The following is a 14,504-nucleotide window of genomic DNA, read 5'->3' as shown; positions in this document are numbered from 1 at the left end:
ATAGAATATGAATATTTACATAAAATGTAGAGTCATGTGAACATTGAAATGTATAGGAAGATATGGATCAGAATGTAAGTGTATGATTAACATAACGATAACAAGATGAATAAATAGAGATATAATGATATATGAATGTGAACTTGTAAATAATGTGTTTAGGGATTATGTAACAGTGTATGTGATGTGGTTGAACATAATTTATATTACCGAAACGAGCAGATCTAAACTGAGGAAATGTTGATATAGTGAGGACAATGTAAGGGCAATAAAACACATACTGGAACTTTATCTGCCTCCTGAATCAGGAATCTTGCTGCTTCTAGATGAAACTCATAACATCTTTTGTGCTTAATCTTTACTTAACTCAATAACACCAACAAAACCATGTTTATGTATTTATTATACGCAGTTTTGATGGATCTCATCACCACATTTTTCACTCAACTTCTGAGATAGGAGTAATTCCAAGATAAATTTTATATACTTTGGGGTATCTATTTATAAATCTAAGGATATGACATACGTCTGACAAATAGAAGAATCTGCCATTGAAATTTTAGCCCAAAACTCATTTACACCCGCCATATATAATGTTTTGAAGTTGTTGATTAGCTTCGTTCCTTCATTGATCCATGTGTTGAATTGCTATCTTGTCACATCAATCCTCAGGTTCATCAAATATTCTGCATAAATCAGTGTCTTCAACTTTATTTGTGGCATATATATATATATATATATGCATGTATATTAATATAACTAAGACTACTCCGTGGCCTAGCACCAAGAGCTCTCAGCTATGACTTTGAGGTTGAAAATCCTACTCCCTCTCATCACAAAACATATCACATATTTTTCACCTCATTTTCATGTGGGACTAACTATGTGGCCAAGGCCAAGTAGCGCATCTAATCATGTGGCATGCCTTCCTATGTCTCACTGCTTGCTATCTGGGCTACCTTGAGGTGCATGACAACTGTGAATCCACTCATATCAGTTATTCCAACTACAGCCCTCATAAAATCCAAGCCCCTCCATTTAAGAATCGGATCGAACCTGATCTGCAATAAGCATATCACCACCAAGCATCTATGTTTCATGTCAAGTGCATGTCATTCATTGATCCCATCTAACCCAATTCATGATACGTAGGGCATCACAATGTATCTCCGTTAAACACCAACAACCATTGAACTGTGCGGCATCATTAAAAATATGTGCAGAAAATTGTCATATATGATGCTACCGCTAGGACTGGAAGCCATCATGGCTAGTGACCATGTTGGTGTTTGCAATTATGCCTAGAAATAGTGCTCTAACGTATTTTGGATCTAATGACAGTGAAAAATATTTTTGGCAAACTGGCTTCTGATAGAACCAAATTAACTTATATTAATTGTTTTGTCGTTGCAAATTAATTTGCCTAAATAAAAAAATAGAAAAATCACTCAGATTTGTTTAAACAGAGTGAGGTCATCTCCACAAGGTCTGGTCTTTACAAGTTGATCTAGCAGTTGATTTAGGTGATAGAGAATTTCAGAGGATAATCAGAATAATTAAAGAAATTAAGGATAATGAAAATAATAGAAGATTTAATAGGTAAGTGGAAGGAAATATTTAATGGATGAGAGAATTAAGATACTACATAATAGAAAGGAATAGTAAGTGGTGTGAGGGAGCACTAGAGAAAAAGTGAGATACTGTAAAATATTATTTATATATCCTTATAGATATTAGAGATATTGAAATGAGTTACTTATCTTTCTAAAGATAATTAAAGATGCGATGAATATAGGTAGTGAAAGAGGTATATAAGATTGGTAAGATCAAGATATAGTAATGTAATATTCTTAATAGAAGATAAGAATATTATTTATTAAAGTAATATTAAGTTGTGTTTAAGATAGGAGGTAGATATAATAATGATGGGTATTAAGATTTAGTTAGATACTGAATAAGATTTAACTTTAATAAGGTGTAAAAATTTGATTAATAGGAGTATTTATTTTAATAAGGGGTGATAAGAGCAAGAATGAAGAACAAAGGGACAAGAGTTATAACTCTTCTATTATTTTCATTATCCTATCTATTATAATAGATAGGGAGACGAAATGAATATAATATAGATTAATCAAATATCAAAATATCTATATATATATGCTTAGAGTTGAAGAATAAGAGATATAGGCGGAGGATAGATATTATCTAATTTATAACAGAACTAAATAGTTAGATAGGAAGAATGCTTTAAATAGTTTAATTAACTAAATAGATAGAGAGAGTGATTAAGAGGACATAGAATGATACATAAGATTATTAAGAGGAATATAAGTATGTATGATTATTATTTTATATTTATGGCTAGCTTAAAATAATAGAATATGATTTATAGAGGTAGAAATAAAGTATACGTATTTTCAATATTTTTATAGTATAAAATCAGGATAAAATAGGTTGATATTATTGGTGCCCAAAAGTTGTTTGTCACATTACCTAATAAGCTTAGCTATCAAATAATAGTGAAAACCTGATTGCAACATGGATTTCTACCAAACATTAGCACATAATCACAAATATAAACTACATATATATTGGGCTCTAGAGGCCTGGATCCAGATGAAGAGTTCAAAATGATCTACCGCGGAAGACTTACAACGAATCGTAATGGCATCAACAAAAATATTGAATGAGTCACCTTAGCATGGATCACATCTATGATTTCCTAAGCGCCTAAAGTAGCGCTGTCGCGCCTTCGGAACCTATTCCTTCTTGGACTTATCCTCCCTCCAAATGTACTGTACTGAATTTCCCATTAGTAGAGTTGTTCGATCAACTATCCTTTTTTGAAGCGGATAGTTCACAATGCTTATTCTAACCGAACAACTCATTCCTACGATCCTCGAATGAATTTCATGGAGCTGCTCATGTATCAGTCTATTTAATGACTCTAACGGCATAATAACCTTTATTGGCCTTCCAAATTAAGTAATTATATCATCATGTAGATTAAGTAAAACTAGATCGATTTAACCCAATCGATAGGTCAAGTTTCCAGCACTTGGGGTGCCAAGCTACACCTCGTGCCCTAGAAGATACAAAGGAGTGTGTATCGACTCACTCATGGAACCTGTTTGCCATTGGGTATCATGTACATATACTCCTTCATCCACTTTATGCTCTTAGGACAACTTAGAGTATGGTGAATCGTCAAACACTAATCGGTCATCCGAGTTAGTACTAAAAACTGGTGATTCCCACATGAGGAGTCCCACATAGGTGCGACCTAGGTGCCTATGTTGATGTAATCGATCATCGTTCATCCACCTAGGCGCAAGTCCCACGTAGGCGTAATCGGTCATTGGTCATCCACCTAGGTGAAAGTCCTACAATGACGGGCACCAGCTAGGCTAGCAGTCTGTAGGGCCTACACCACCTAGGCGAGTGGCTGGCAGAGCCTACACCATCTAAGTGGGTTGTTGTAGCGCCACCTCGGTGGGCTGCAAGCGGACCAATTTAACCCAATCGATAGGTTGAGTGTCCAACAAGTGGAGTGCCTAGATACACCTCATGTTCTAGAAGATGCAAAAGAAAGGAACATTTTCATCATCCATTACCGTGTACTAGTCCCTTATTGACTTGATGCTCCTAGGATGACTTAGGGTATGGTCAATTGTCAAACCCTAATCGTTCATCCAAGTTAGCCCAGATTTCCATGATGTGTTTTGATAAAATCAAAATTCTGAATTTAAAACAAGACTTGACTACAAATTCAGAATGTAGCAAAACAATTATGCTCAATAAATTTGTATCTCTTAATGTGTAATTTCAGATACTCACTGTGCCTCTCCGGCAACAGCGCAAATTGATAAGCCTAAAATTGATGTGTAAATACGTCGTTGTTTGGGCTTTCAGACTTATGCAATAAAATTTATAATAACCTGTAATCACTAAATACTGTGCATAGAGAAAGCAAGGGGTCAAACCACAGGGAGGCACTAAGCAATAATTTTTATCCAATTTCAATCAATTATTTTAAGAATGAATTAATTTTGTATTTAAGAGACCTTAATTATGTTTATAATGAATCAACATTAAGTAGAAACATAATTTTGATTTTTATTATTTTTGGTCCAGACACTTGGGTAGGATAATTATGATTATAGTATCAAATCAATTTGGATTACCAATGTCCCAATCAAAACGATTTTATAAGTAAATTTATATATATTTAAAATTGGGAATTAATCAGCACAAAAAGGGGATTTTCAAATTGAACTTGAAGACGCCCAATTTTTTATGAAATTTTAGATTTTAGTATTTTAGATGTTTAATTCAATTTCTAAACAATCAATTATTAAATCTAGAGAGAGAAAATAGAAGATCTAACCTAGAGAGATAAAGTAGACGAATTTGTGGAAAAAGTGAAATTTAACCCTAAACTAAAAATCTAAAAATGCAGAATGGATCTAAATCAATGTAGAACTAAAGATTAAAAATCAGATCTTGAATCAAAATCAAAATGCAATGCTAATTTTCATTTCAAATCAACTTCAAGGGCAGGTACATTTTGCCCATGCCATGGCGTTTTAGAATCTTTCAAGAAGAAATTCAAAATACAAATTAGAAACTTACAACTTTCAATGACAGGATCTGTCGACTTCCAGAGCAACTCATGTGTCCTTCCTGGCCAAATTCTCGGGGAGAGCTTCAAAAAGTGAATTTCGCCTTCTTCTCAACATCTATTTAAAAATCGAACTGTATGGATGGTAGAGGGGGTAAAGACAAACACGCCCTCAAAATTTCAGCTCAATCGGACAACTAGATATCAAGATATCGTTATTTTATTGAGGATTAATCCTAGCCGTTCGATTAATTTTCTCTCTCCTCCATGTACGTTGAAATGGCATTTTCTGATTGGCCGACGCCTTTTTTTCTTGTTTTTGCCGCCCTCAGATCACATTCTGACATGTGTTTGAGCACTTCCATAGTGCGCAATCATTGGAGAATGAAGCTTCATTTACATGGAAAAGAATGTGCCACGTCGCTTGTTTTTTTATATAAATCATAAAACACAAAATAGCTTTTCGTTAGACATTATTATACGCGCTTTTCCAATGCACGCATGCATTTAATGCACGTGGCAAATAAATTGTGCGTGTAATCAACACAACACAATAATTCTTTTTTTTTAATGCACGTGTGTCAATTGCTACGTGCAATTAATGCACGCAGCGAACCAATTGCACGTACGAGGAATATTTGTACGTCATAAATGCACGCGGAAATCGATTCTCTACGTGCATTTATTGCACAGAAAAATTAAATAAGAAGAAAACAAAAATGTACGTTTTCCTCACCAACCGCGCCGCTCCTTTTGACACAATCATTCGCTCATTAGGGCATCGCGCATTGTGATGCCATAATGAGCCAATAATGCTCTCTCCCTCTCTCTTATTATTAAAAAAAATATGCATCCACTTATCCGCCTAAATTTCAGGCGAATGATGTGGATGCCACGTGATATAATAAATGTATATAATATAAAATGCTTTCTAAAATGCCAAATAAATAAAATATGTATTCTTTAAATTCATAATATCATTTATTGGTCAAATATTGATCAGAAAATTATAAAACAAATATGGGAAAATTCCAGAAAATTAGTAAAACCCTTACCAACCTTTTGCCAAGTATTCTAAGCCCTGTAAAAAAAATATTCATTCAATGCAAAGAGGTCAAATACCATATAATAAAAACTAAAAAATTATAAACAATAATAAAATCAAAGTGTAAGTTATTTATCTCCATTTATATATGATAAAATGCAAATATGGCCATTAAAACACATAAATGTAATGTAATATTCATCAATTAAACATTATAATTTGAAAGTTATCAGTCCTTTAATAGGAATATCTAGAACACATGCGTAAAAACTAGTGATCTCTCTATTTTGATATCATCATAAATTACTAAGTCTGAACATGTATTCATGGACTTCAGTATAAGCACTACATGTGCATTATAAATGAACATGTGCACTATAATGAATATGTTATATAAATGAACATGGAATGAGATATGAAATGTGTGATTGGCTTAACAGCCACATATATTTCATGTAATATTTACCAAAATATTTTAAAGGACAACGAGAGCATCCAAATTTGGGAGGTTGAGGATGGGGACAATGTTTGACGCCCTTGTCTTCAGAGTTCATCTCAACCATCCTCCTCTATGCTAGCGTGCTTATGGAATATGATATTGCTTCTTTAGCACCTTCTGGATGTGTCAAAACCTCTGATTTGGCTAGATGAGCTCCAAGCAAGACTCATGCTTCAACCAAGAAGATAGATAGGAAGATCTTGAATTAGGGGCCTTTGAGGTTGGTTTCAACCTTCTAGAGGCCTACAGCGGACATGGATGAAGTAGTCAGGCTATGGGGACCCCTCAAAGGCCGTTAGATCACATCTGATGGTCCCCCATGGCCAGAAACTATTATTGTTCCCACACCTGCAATTAAAATTCAGCCTTGGACCCTTTTTAATCCACTACACCTACAATTTCTATGTTAGCGTCTTCGTCATCCTGCCCTATCAACTTCAGCCCACGTGATTTGTCCGTCGAGGGGTCCCACCATCCTCAATTATTGCCACCAATCAAAACCTTGGAAGAGAAACATGAGCAATTAATGAAAAATAATATTTAAACTCACTATTTGATTTTTCTTCAAAAGATTTAATGGCTGACAATATATTGGAGTACCTTTAGAAGCCCGTTAGACATGGGCTTTGGCAAAGTCCACTTAAAGCCTGGTTAAGATTCCTTTCTATGTGTGTTAAGATTGCGCCATCGGCCTTATGGTGCGCATGCGTGTCGACGTTCAAGCGTGGCGGATCAGGGGAGGCCCACGCGTGCTGGGTGCGCAGGCCTCCGAAAGCTCGTGCAAGCACCAAGCGTCATGCACGTGCGTGGGACTTGCAGGCTGGGTGACAGTGTAGCAACGGTGCGTGCGAAGACGTGTGGGTAAGCCAGGCGGTTGCACACGTGCATCTTGTGCATCGCATGTGTTAGGCGTGGGAGCGGGAGACATCACACCAGGAGTCTAAGGCATTGGCTCACAGAGCGCGCTGAGACAAGGCGGGCGTGTGGCACCCCCGTGGGTAGCCATAGGCATCCAGTGCCTAGCTTGAGGTGCCAAGCACGACAATGTCCTAGCAGACCGAGCGCGATAGGTGTAAGTGTGGGCGCTGGCGGCGTGTGGACTGTCAAGACTGGCATATGCAGGTGGCATGCGCCATGCCCACGGGCATCCTACGCCCGGCCTGGGGGCACGCGTGCACGTGGAGCAACGAGCCTCAAGGCGCGAGAGCGACACTACAAAGGCGTGCTTCACCTAGTCTCCTCCCTTTGGTATCATCCCTCGTTTGCCCCCATGTAATGTTCCTGATTACAATGTACCCTCTTTACGATATCTATGCAATGATCCTATTCCCCCGATGGGGATGCGTCCCCACCATCTCCTCGAGCCCCTTCTATGCATACTTCAGCTATTGCAAACGCTTCCACTGCTCGAGATCAAGGCGGCTTGGTGTTTTGCTCCAAGCACTGACGTCGGCACGAGCCCAATTTGAGCATTGTTCCAAGCTCAGAATTTGACCATGTGACAATTGATATAATTCCCTTGCCGGTTAAGAGAGCATCTCATCGCTTGTCAGCGAGGCCTGCCGCCTAGCTGTATGAAACGGGGAGATATAATTCCCAATCTGAAGTTGTTAGAAAATTGATTGCTCTATAAATCCTATTAGAGTATGATATATGAAATAAAATGCTATCTCCTTTTCACGCAATCACGGGCTATCTTTGTTGGGCCTCTATATGGGCTCCTTGCTGGGATCCTTGTGGGCTTGGTGGCATTTGCATCAGGCGGGGGCACTTACCGGCTGCAAGTACCCTTGAGTGTCTTGCGCTCGCCTACCTATGGCTTGCGTGGGCGCTGTTTCCCCCTAGCTAAACCCAAGCTACCTCACTTAAAACAATTTGTAATATATAAATTACATACTTTCTTACTCCATATCTTTCTTTTGTTTCTTAAATATTGACATCATCCCTGAAAAATATAAAATACAATACTAGAAAGATAAGAATTAAAATTATAATTTAAACATATTTTCCATGAGAATTAATGGGCTTGGAAACTATGCAAAACTTTACGTTAAAAAGTGTTGTATTAATCAAATAGCCAATTGGATACTTGAAATAAGAACTCATACTAAAATGAACATTATACAAGTAAAATGATCCCATAAATGGCCTTACAATATGTGGTGTTTGATGCCTTTTTTTGTCATCCATTTCAGAAAAGCAAGGCACTTTTTGTGTCAATCATGGCATAAACTAGTTCTATACCAGACTATAAGGTTATATAATGTGATCAATGATCCGAAATGATTCCCACAATGGAATGAAATAAATCAAAATATAGAGCCCAATGATGATATAATCTTCTTCTCTGGAGTGAAACCCCACAAATATTTATTTCTAGAGGGATTCTATTCGAGTCACAGATATATGGCCTATATATATATCCTTGGAATTTTTAGAATGTCAATTCTCCCCATCTTCTTCTCAAATAACACAACTAGAGATATGTGAAGATCTTCTCACCATTCTAATCATTTGGAGAAGTGACGGGCACTCAAGAAACAAGGGTTCACTTGGGGAACTCCCTATATGTTTGTAAAAGGTAATTTTCATTCTGTATTTGAATGCTGGTGTTTGACAAAAACACTGCACTTTAAATATGTCATCCAACATCCAATGAACCTTCTAATCATTGACCAAATTAGTTCAAGTAACTCAAATAATCTCAAAAATACACGCTGTATTGTAAAAATGAATTTCTATATGAATTCAAAGTTAGAAAATTCTGTAAAAATCTAAAACATGTATATAAGAGTTTTAGAATCATAGTTAAGACTATTTTTTTAGAGTTTAAGCTATGACAACATTTTAATATGGTCATTTGGATAGATATTAATGTAAGGTGCATTAATTTTTTTAGAATTTGCATATTATCAGTAAAAGGTAACTACTGATGGTAAAGTTCCCTCAATGAGTTGACATACTATTTTACACCCTTTAGAGCATGAGGTTCAGCTTCGTGGTCCACATGCTGGCAACTCAGCGAAACTAATGGGCTTAAATTGATCCTAGATTAATTACTCTATATTATTTCATTGTGGTGGAGAATAAAATTTATTGAGTCGTTAGCATTATTATGTAGTCTAGATCATGTATATATGGTTTATTGAATGTGTAAGGACATATTTTAAATGTAGGGGTTATATGAAGATACCAAATTAAATATAAAATGAGAAAGCTGAACTTTAGACATACACATACAAGTCTCACTTAGGCACCCCTCCTCTCTCTTCAAGAGAGTCGTTTCTCGTGAGAGTCACATGGTAAGTAGATTAACTCGGATGTGTATATCTAGCATTTGTGAAGATGGCAAAGAGGTTCGACATACTAATGACCATGATAACATGTCTATAAGCCAGACATATAAACGTTCAAAGAAATTCAATCAAGGGACCCCAATGGTTGTAGATTCATCTCCATGCAAGCTAAGAAGATTTGTAACATGTTTTTGGTTGATGGCAGTATGATCTGTCTTTGATTAATTGTATCTTTTTTGTTTTAAAAAAATTCAGATCATTTATGAAACCCTAAAATGGTATCAGAGCAAGGTTAGGCTTTGATTGACAAAAAGACTATGAAATTTTCCTTGGTTCAACACCTTTTCATGTTCCATTGTATGCCCTATCTTTTTCTGGGACATCATTGCTGTCGATGAAGATGAATAAAACCAGACACTCATGTAATCAATATTTGGAATACAAGTTCTCCTCCAATATACAAGTATTACGTTCCATTAATTCTCTAAACCATTCAAATGGCAGATTCTTATTTATTGATATTGAGGAATTCTATACAATTTTCCAAGTCAAAACCAAGTCCTATGCATAGTAATCAAAATTTTCTTCTAACTTATGGTGTTAGGCCCCTAACTAGGCGGCATTCCCTACCTAGAGGCCTGCGTCTTCATTGGGAGTGCGTATTCGCGTGAGACTCATGATTTGTAATGACAGAGTCCTATTTAGTACTACGATGCGCTAAGGGTGGTAACGCCCAACCTGATCTTTCAGGCCATCGCCCCCGTACGTAGTGATACACTACGGACGGTGCGCGTACCAGTTCGCGCTTTGGCGGAATGGATATGGTGAAGTCCGCGCGTGCTGGGCACGCAGGCCGACAAGCATGAGCGCACGCAGGCAAGGGCCACGTGTGGGCGCCAACGCTTCACGTGAGCGCCAAGCACCGCACAAAAGTGCGAAGCATCCGCGTGGGTGTGGGACGCACAGGCTAGGTGGTGTGCCGCGTGTGCGACGTGCAGTGGCGGCGCAGGCAGCGTGCACATTGCTTGTGCGGGGCATAGGCTTGGGAGACATCCTGCCAAGAGACTAAGGCTACTGGCACCAGCAAGCACCGAGACGGCATGGGGAGCATGCGGCACCCTCGCGGGTAGCGTTGGGCGCACGGCGCCCAGCTTGAGGAGCCCAGCATGACGGCATCCGAGCGGATAGATCGAAAGGTGCCAGCGCGGGTGATGTGGCTTGTGTGATCGCCTAGAGGCGGGGGCTGGCGTGTGTGACCGCCAGGCCCCTGTGCACGTGGCACTCCGCCCGGGGCATGCGAGTAGCAGCGATGCCAACAGGTGCGCACCTAGGGTTGCAGGCCTCAAGGCGTAGTGGCGCCTCTACCCAGGCGCATGGCACCTTGTCTCGTTACTTCAGTATCAACCCTGGTCTTCCCCCTTGTAACGATCATGACTACGATTTAACCTTTTATGATATTAATTCAATGACCCTATTCCTCGACGGGGCTGCGTCCCCACACTCTCCTCTAACCCCTTCTATGCGATCTTAAGCTATTGCAAAAGACTTCCGCCGCAAGAGATCAAGGCTGCTCAGTGTTCTACTCCAAGCACTTAGGCCGGCACACGCCAAATTTGAGCGATTGACATAGCTCGGGATTTGGCCGCGTGACACATGGACATACAGCTTACGTGGGCAACTACTAATATCTTGCAGCAAAATTGAGGGATATACTAATCTTGAAACATGGCTTCACAACACTGACATCATACAGATTATTACCACCCCCTTTTGATGGGTTAAATTCTGAATAATTATGCTGTCTTATATTTTTAATTATTACCGGAGTGAAACTTGACCTTGTTCTCAGTTAATGCCCTCTATTCTCACTTTATTTTCCTCACTTAAAGCGAATTTGGGCCATAGTTTGGCTTGATTTTTTAGAAGTCAAGTTTGAAACACAATCCGTTGCATTTAAAAAATATTATTCAAAATATTTATTGATTTTAGTGATTGATATTTATAATATGCATGCACTTAAAGAATGAAAATAGACAACTATACTCTAACCTCACTTTAGAAAAAGTTAGTGAACCATATTCTTACATTATATTTTTTATTCAATCATCAAAATAAATCATTCTTTTATTTCAGTTTTGCCGAGAGTATAAAGCAGCCCTGACTTTCCATATGAAAGCATTAATCATAATTGATCATATTTTACCATAGTATAGATATTTGGCATTTCATTGAAGTAAAATTATTCATAATTATGAGTCCCAAAACATGAAGTTTGAAAATAATTTTAAATTCAAATTTGATTGACACAAAAATTAAAAGACAACATGAATGAACTAATCATTCATTAATTGCTGAATAAATGATTACTTTTTGCTAATTGAAGATTAATACATTATTTTCATTGAGAAATAAATCCCTGCAGAACATTAACCAAAGTGCTTCATTGTTGCAGTGCTAGTACTCCTAAATTGTAATATGAAGGGAAAACCTTCCTTTAGTTGATGATGCTTTCAAAACATGTTTCACAATATATTTATTCATGGAATGACAGAGTTAAATGATGAACGGAGTTTAGATGAAGCTGAATGAAGCACTACGACGATGGATGACAGATGAAAAACGATGTGATTGACACAATATATTTATTCATGTAAATTGTGAAGGCGTATGAACCCGGAGGGTCTCGGATCCCTTCACTGTTCTCCGGGGAACCGCCACAGGTCGTTAGACGGAGGAGTTATTTGGCCGCTGATTGGTCCACGTGGACCGGACGACTGTTATTTTGGAGCTTTCTTGTTCTTTCCTGAAATGGAATTTGTGAGGGTATAAAAACCCCAATTGTAGTGACATTTGTAGAGATTTTTCAAGATTCATTTTTTTAATTCCGTTCTTGCTTGTCAGAATGTTCTTCTTGTGTCGTTGATTTCTGAGGGAGCACCGAGGTTGATCTGTGAGATTCAGATCAATTCTCAGCCAACAAATTACAGTGTCAAATGCCTAACCATTACCCTGTGATTTCGTACAATTCATCAAATACGTCGGATTATCAAAGAAATCGATTTAAATATACGATGCACTACCTTTTTGTAAATCAAGTAGAGTAGCCATTGAATAAAACCGCAGGACAATACATCTTTGGTTTTCTTGGATTGCATCCACCCGTTTCTGAACACAAAATTCAGAGAAAGATGATTTTAGAATTGCTGCTGATTAAATAAACACAAGGTAAAAAAATGCACTTACTCCTTCAACGCTTTCCGTTCCACCGTTCTCCCCGCCATGAACCTTAGCCCCTCAGCGTAGCTCAGTCTCCTGCTGCTCTAACTTATTTATCACTTCATTTTAGCGTCCTTATATGTCTAAATGTCAAACCACAGAATAGAGAGGTAAACACAAGTGAAAAAACACGAGGAACAAAAGAAAAGAAAATATGAGTAACAGAAGACGTGCAAACCGTCATCCTTTAACTTGTCTTTTTTCCGTTCCTTAGTACTCATACGATCCCTAATAGAAAGACAAGATGATACAATATTTACCCGCACTACAGAATCAATAAAATACGTTAAAAAAATGCATATGCTCACATTAAAATCATAATAGCCACAACTGATAATGATCTACCCAAGACAAGATACCACCCATAGCCTCTCTTATACTGGTCATCAGGTTTAAAAAGGAGTATCTTTTCCAACTATTCATTTTTTAAATCTCACAAGAGGACAGATAATTGTGGGGCTTGTTTGGTTTGCCAAAAGACAAACCACACAGCGGGTCCAAGAACGCAGCTGACTATTCAATATCCTGGGTCACGAGAAGATTTCGTAAAGGAATCAATATGAGCCACCAATAACAGTGTCAACAACGAATCAGAAAATTGGTGTAAATTTTGTAAAGTATAAATTAACCGGCGTATGTTTTTCTTTCTACAGCTTTCCAAATGTTATTTTTAAAACAATGTGGAACCGTCACAATTTCCCATCACTTATCTGTCGTTCAACGGGGGAGCTTCGCCCACGATATCAACATGGTCGTTTGGATAGATCGACGCCCAATGTATCACGAGAGCATAGTCCGCAGACCTATCTCTCTCGCTATCATAGTATATGTACATATCTCTCCGCTCATCTTTTCTCTCTCTTGTAATCTACCTTTATCTCTCTACTTATCATTTTCTACACTCTACTACCTCTCTCCCTACTCCTCGGGTTCTGTATATTGATCTCTCTCTCTCCCTCTCTCTCTCACCCTCTCTCCCCCTCTCTCTCCCTCTCTCTCCCACTCTCTCCTCCTGTCTCTCTCCCTCCCTTTCCCTCTCTTTCCCTCTCTCCCCCTCTCTCTCACCTCTCTCCCTACTCCTCGGGTTCTGTATATTAATCTCTCTCTCTCCCTCTCTCTCTCACCCTCTCTCCCCCTCTCTCTCACCTCTCTCCCTACTCCTCGGGTTCTATATATTAATCTCTCTCTCCCTCTCTCTCACCCTCTCTCCCCCTCTCTCTCCCACTCTCTCCCCCTGTCTCTCTCCCTCCCTTTCCCTCTCTCCCCCTCTCTCTCACCCTCTCTCTCCCTCTTTCTCTATCTCCCCCACTCTCCTTCTCCCCTCTCCCCTCTCCTCTCTCTCCCTCTCCCTCTCTCTCCTACCCCCTCTCTCTCACTCTCTCTATCTCTATCTGTCTCTGTCTCTCTCTCTCTCTATCTCTTTCTCTCCCCCTCTATCCCCCCTCTCTCTCTCTATCTCTTTCTCTCCCCCCTATGTCCCCCCCTCTCTCTCTATCTATTTCTCTCCCCCCTATATCCCCCCTCTCTCTCTCCATCTCTCTATCTCTTTCTCTCCCCCTATATCCCCCTTCTCTCTATCTCTCTCTATCTCTTTCTCTCTATCTTATATCCCCCCTCTCTCTATCTCTCTCTATTTCTTTCTCTCTCCCCCATATCCCCCCTCTCTATCCCCGACTCTCTATCTCTCTCTATCTCTTTCTCTCCCCTATATCCCCACTCTCTCTCTCCCCTCTCTCTCTCTATCTCTTTCTCTCCCCCTTATATCCA

At 38.7% G+C, this 14,504-nt stretch overlaps 1 long non-coding RNA gene across 1 annotated transcript; it reads right to left on the bottom strand.

Moving 5' to 3' along the window:
* Positions 1-12,072: 12,072 nt before the first annotated feature.
* Positions 12,073-13,096, bottom strand: LOC144709634 (uncharacterized). The gene is made up of 5 exons (XR_013583073.1): positions 13,046-13,096; positions 12,916-12,965; positions 12,705-12,820; positions 12,542-12,626; positions 12,073-12,264 (listed from the first exon to the last, which is right to left on the bottom strand). It is a non-coding gene; the product is annotated as an uncharacterized LOC144709634 (long non-coding RNA).
* Positions 13,097-14,504: the final 1,408 nt, after the last annotated feature.

The sequence above is a fragment of the Wolffia australiana genome, chromosome 11 (assembly GCF_029677425.1).
Source record: "Wolffia australiana isolate 7733 chromosome 11, ASM2967742v1".
Lineage (NCBI taxonomy): Eukaryota > Viridiplantae > Streptophyta > Magnoliopsida > Alismatales > Araceae > Wolffia > Wolffia australiana.
Note: the sequence above shows the minus strand (reverse complement) of the source record. Positions and strands in the feature narration are given on the sequence as shown.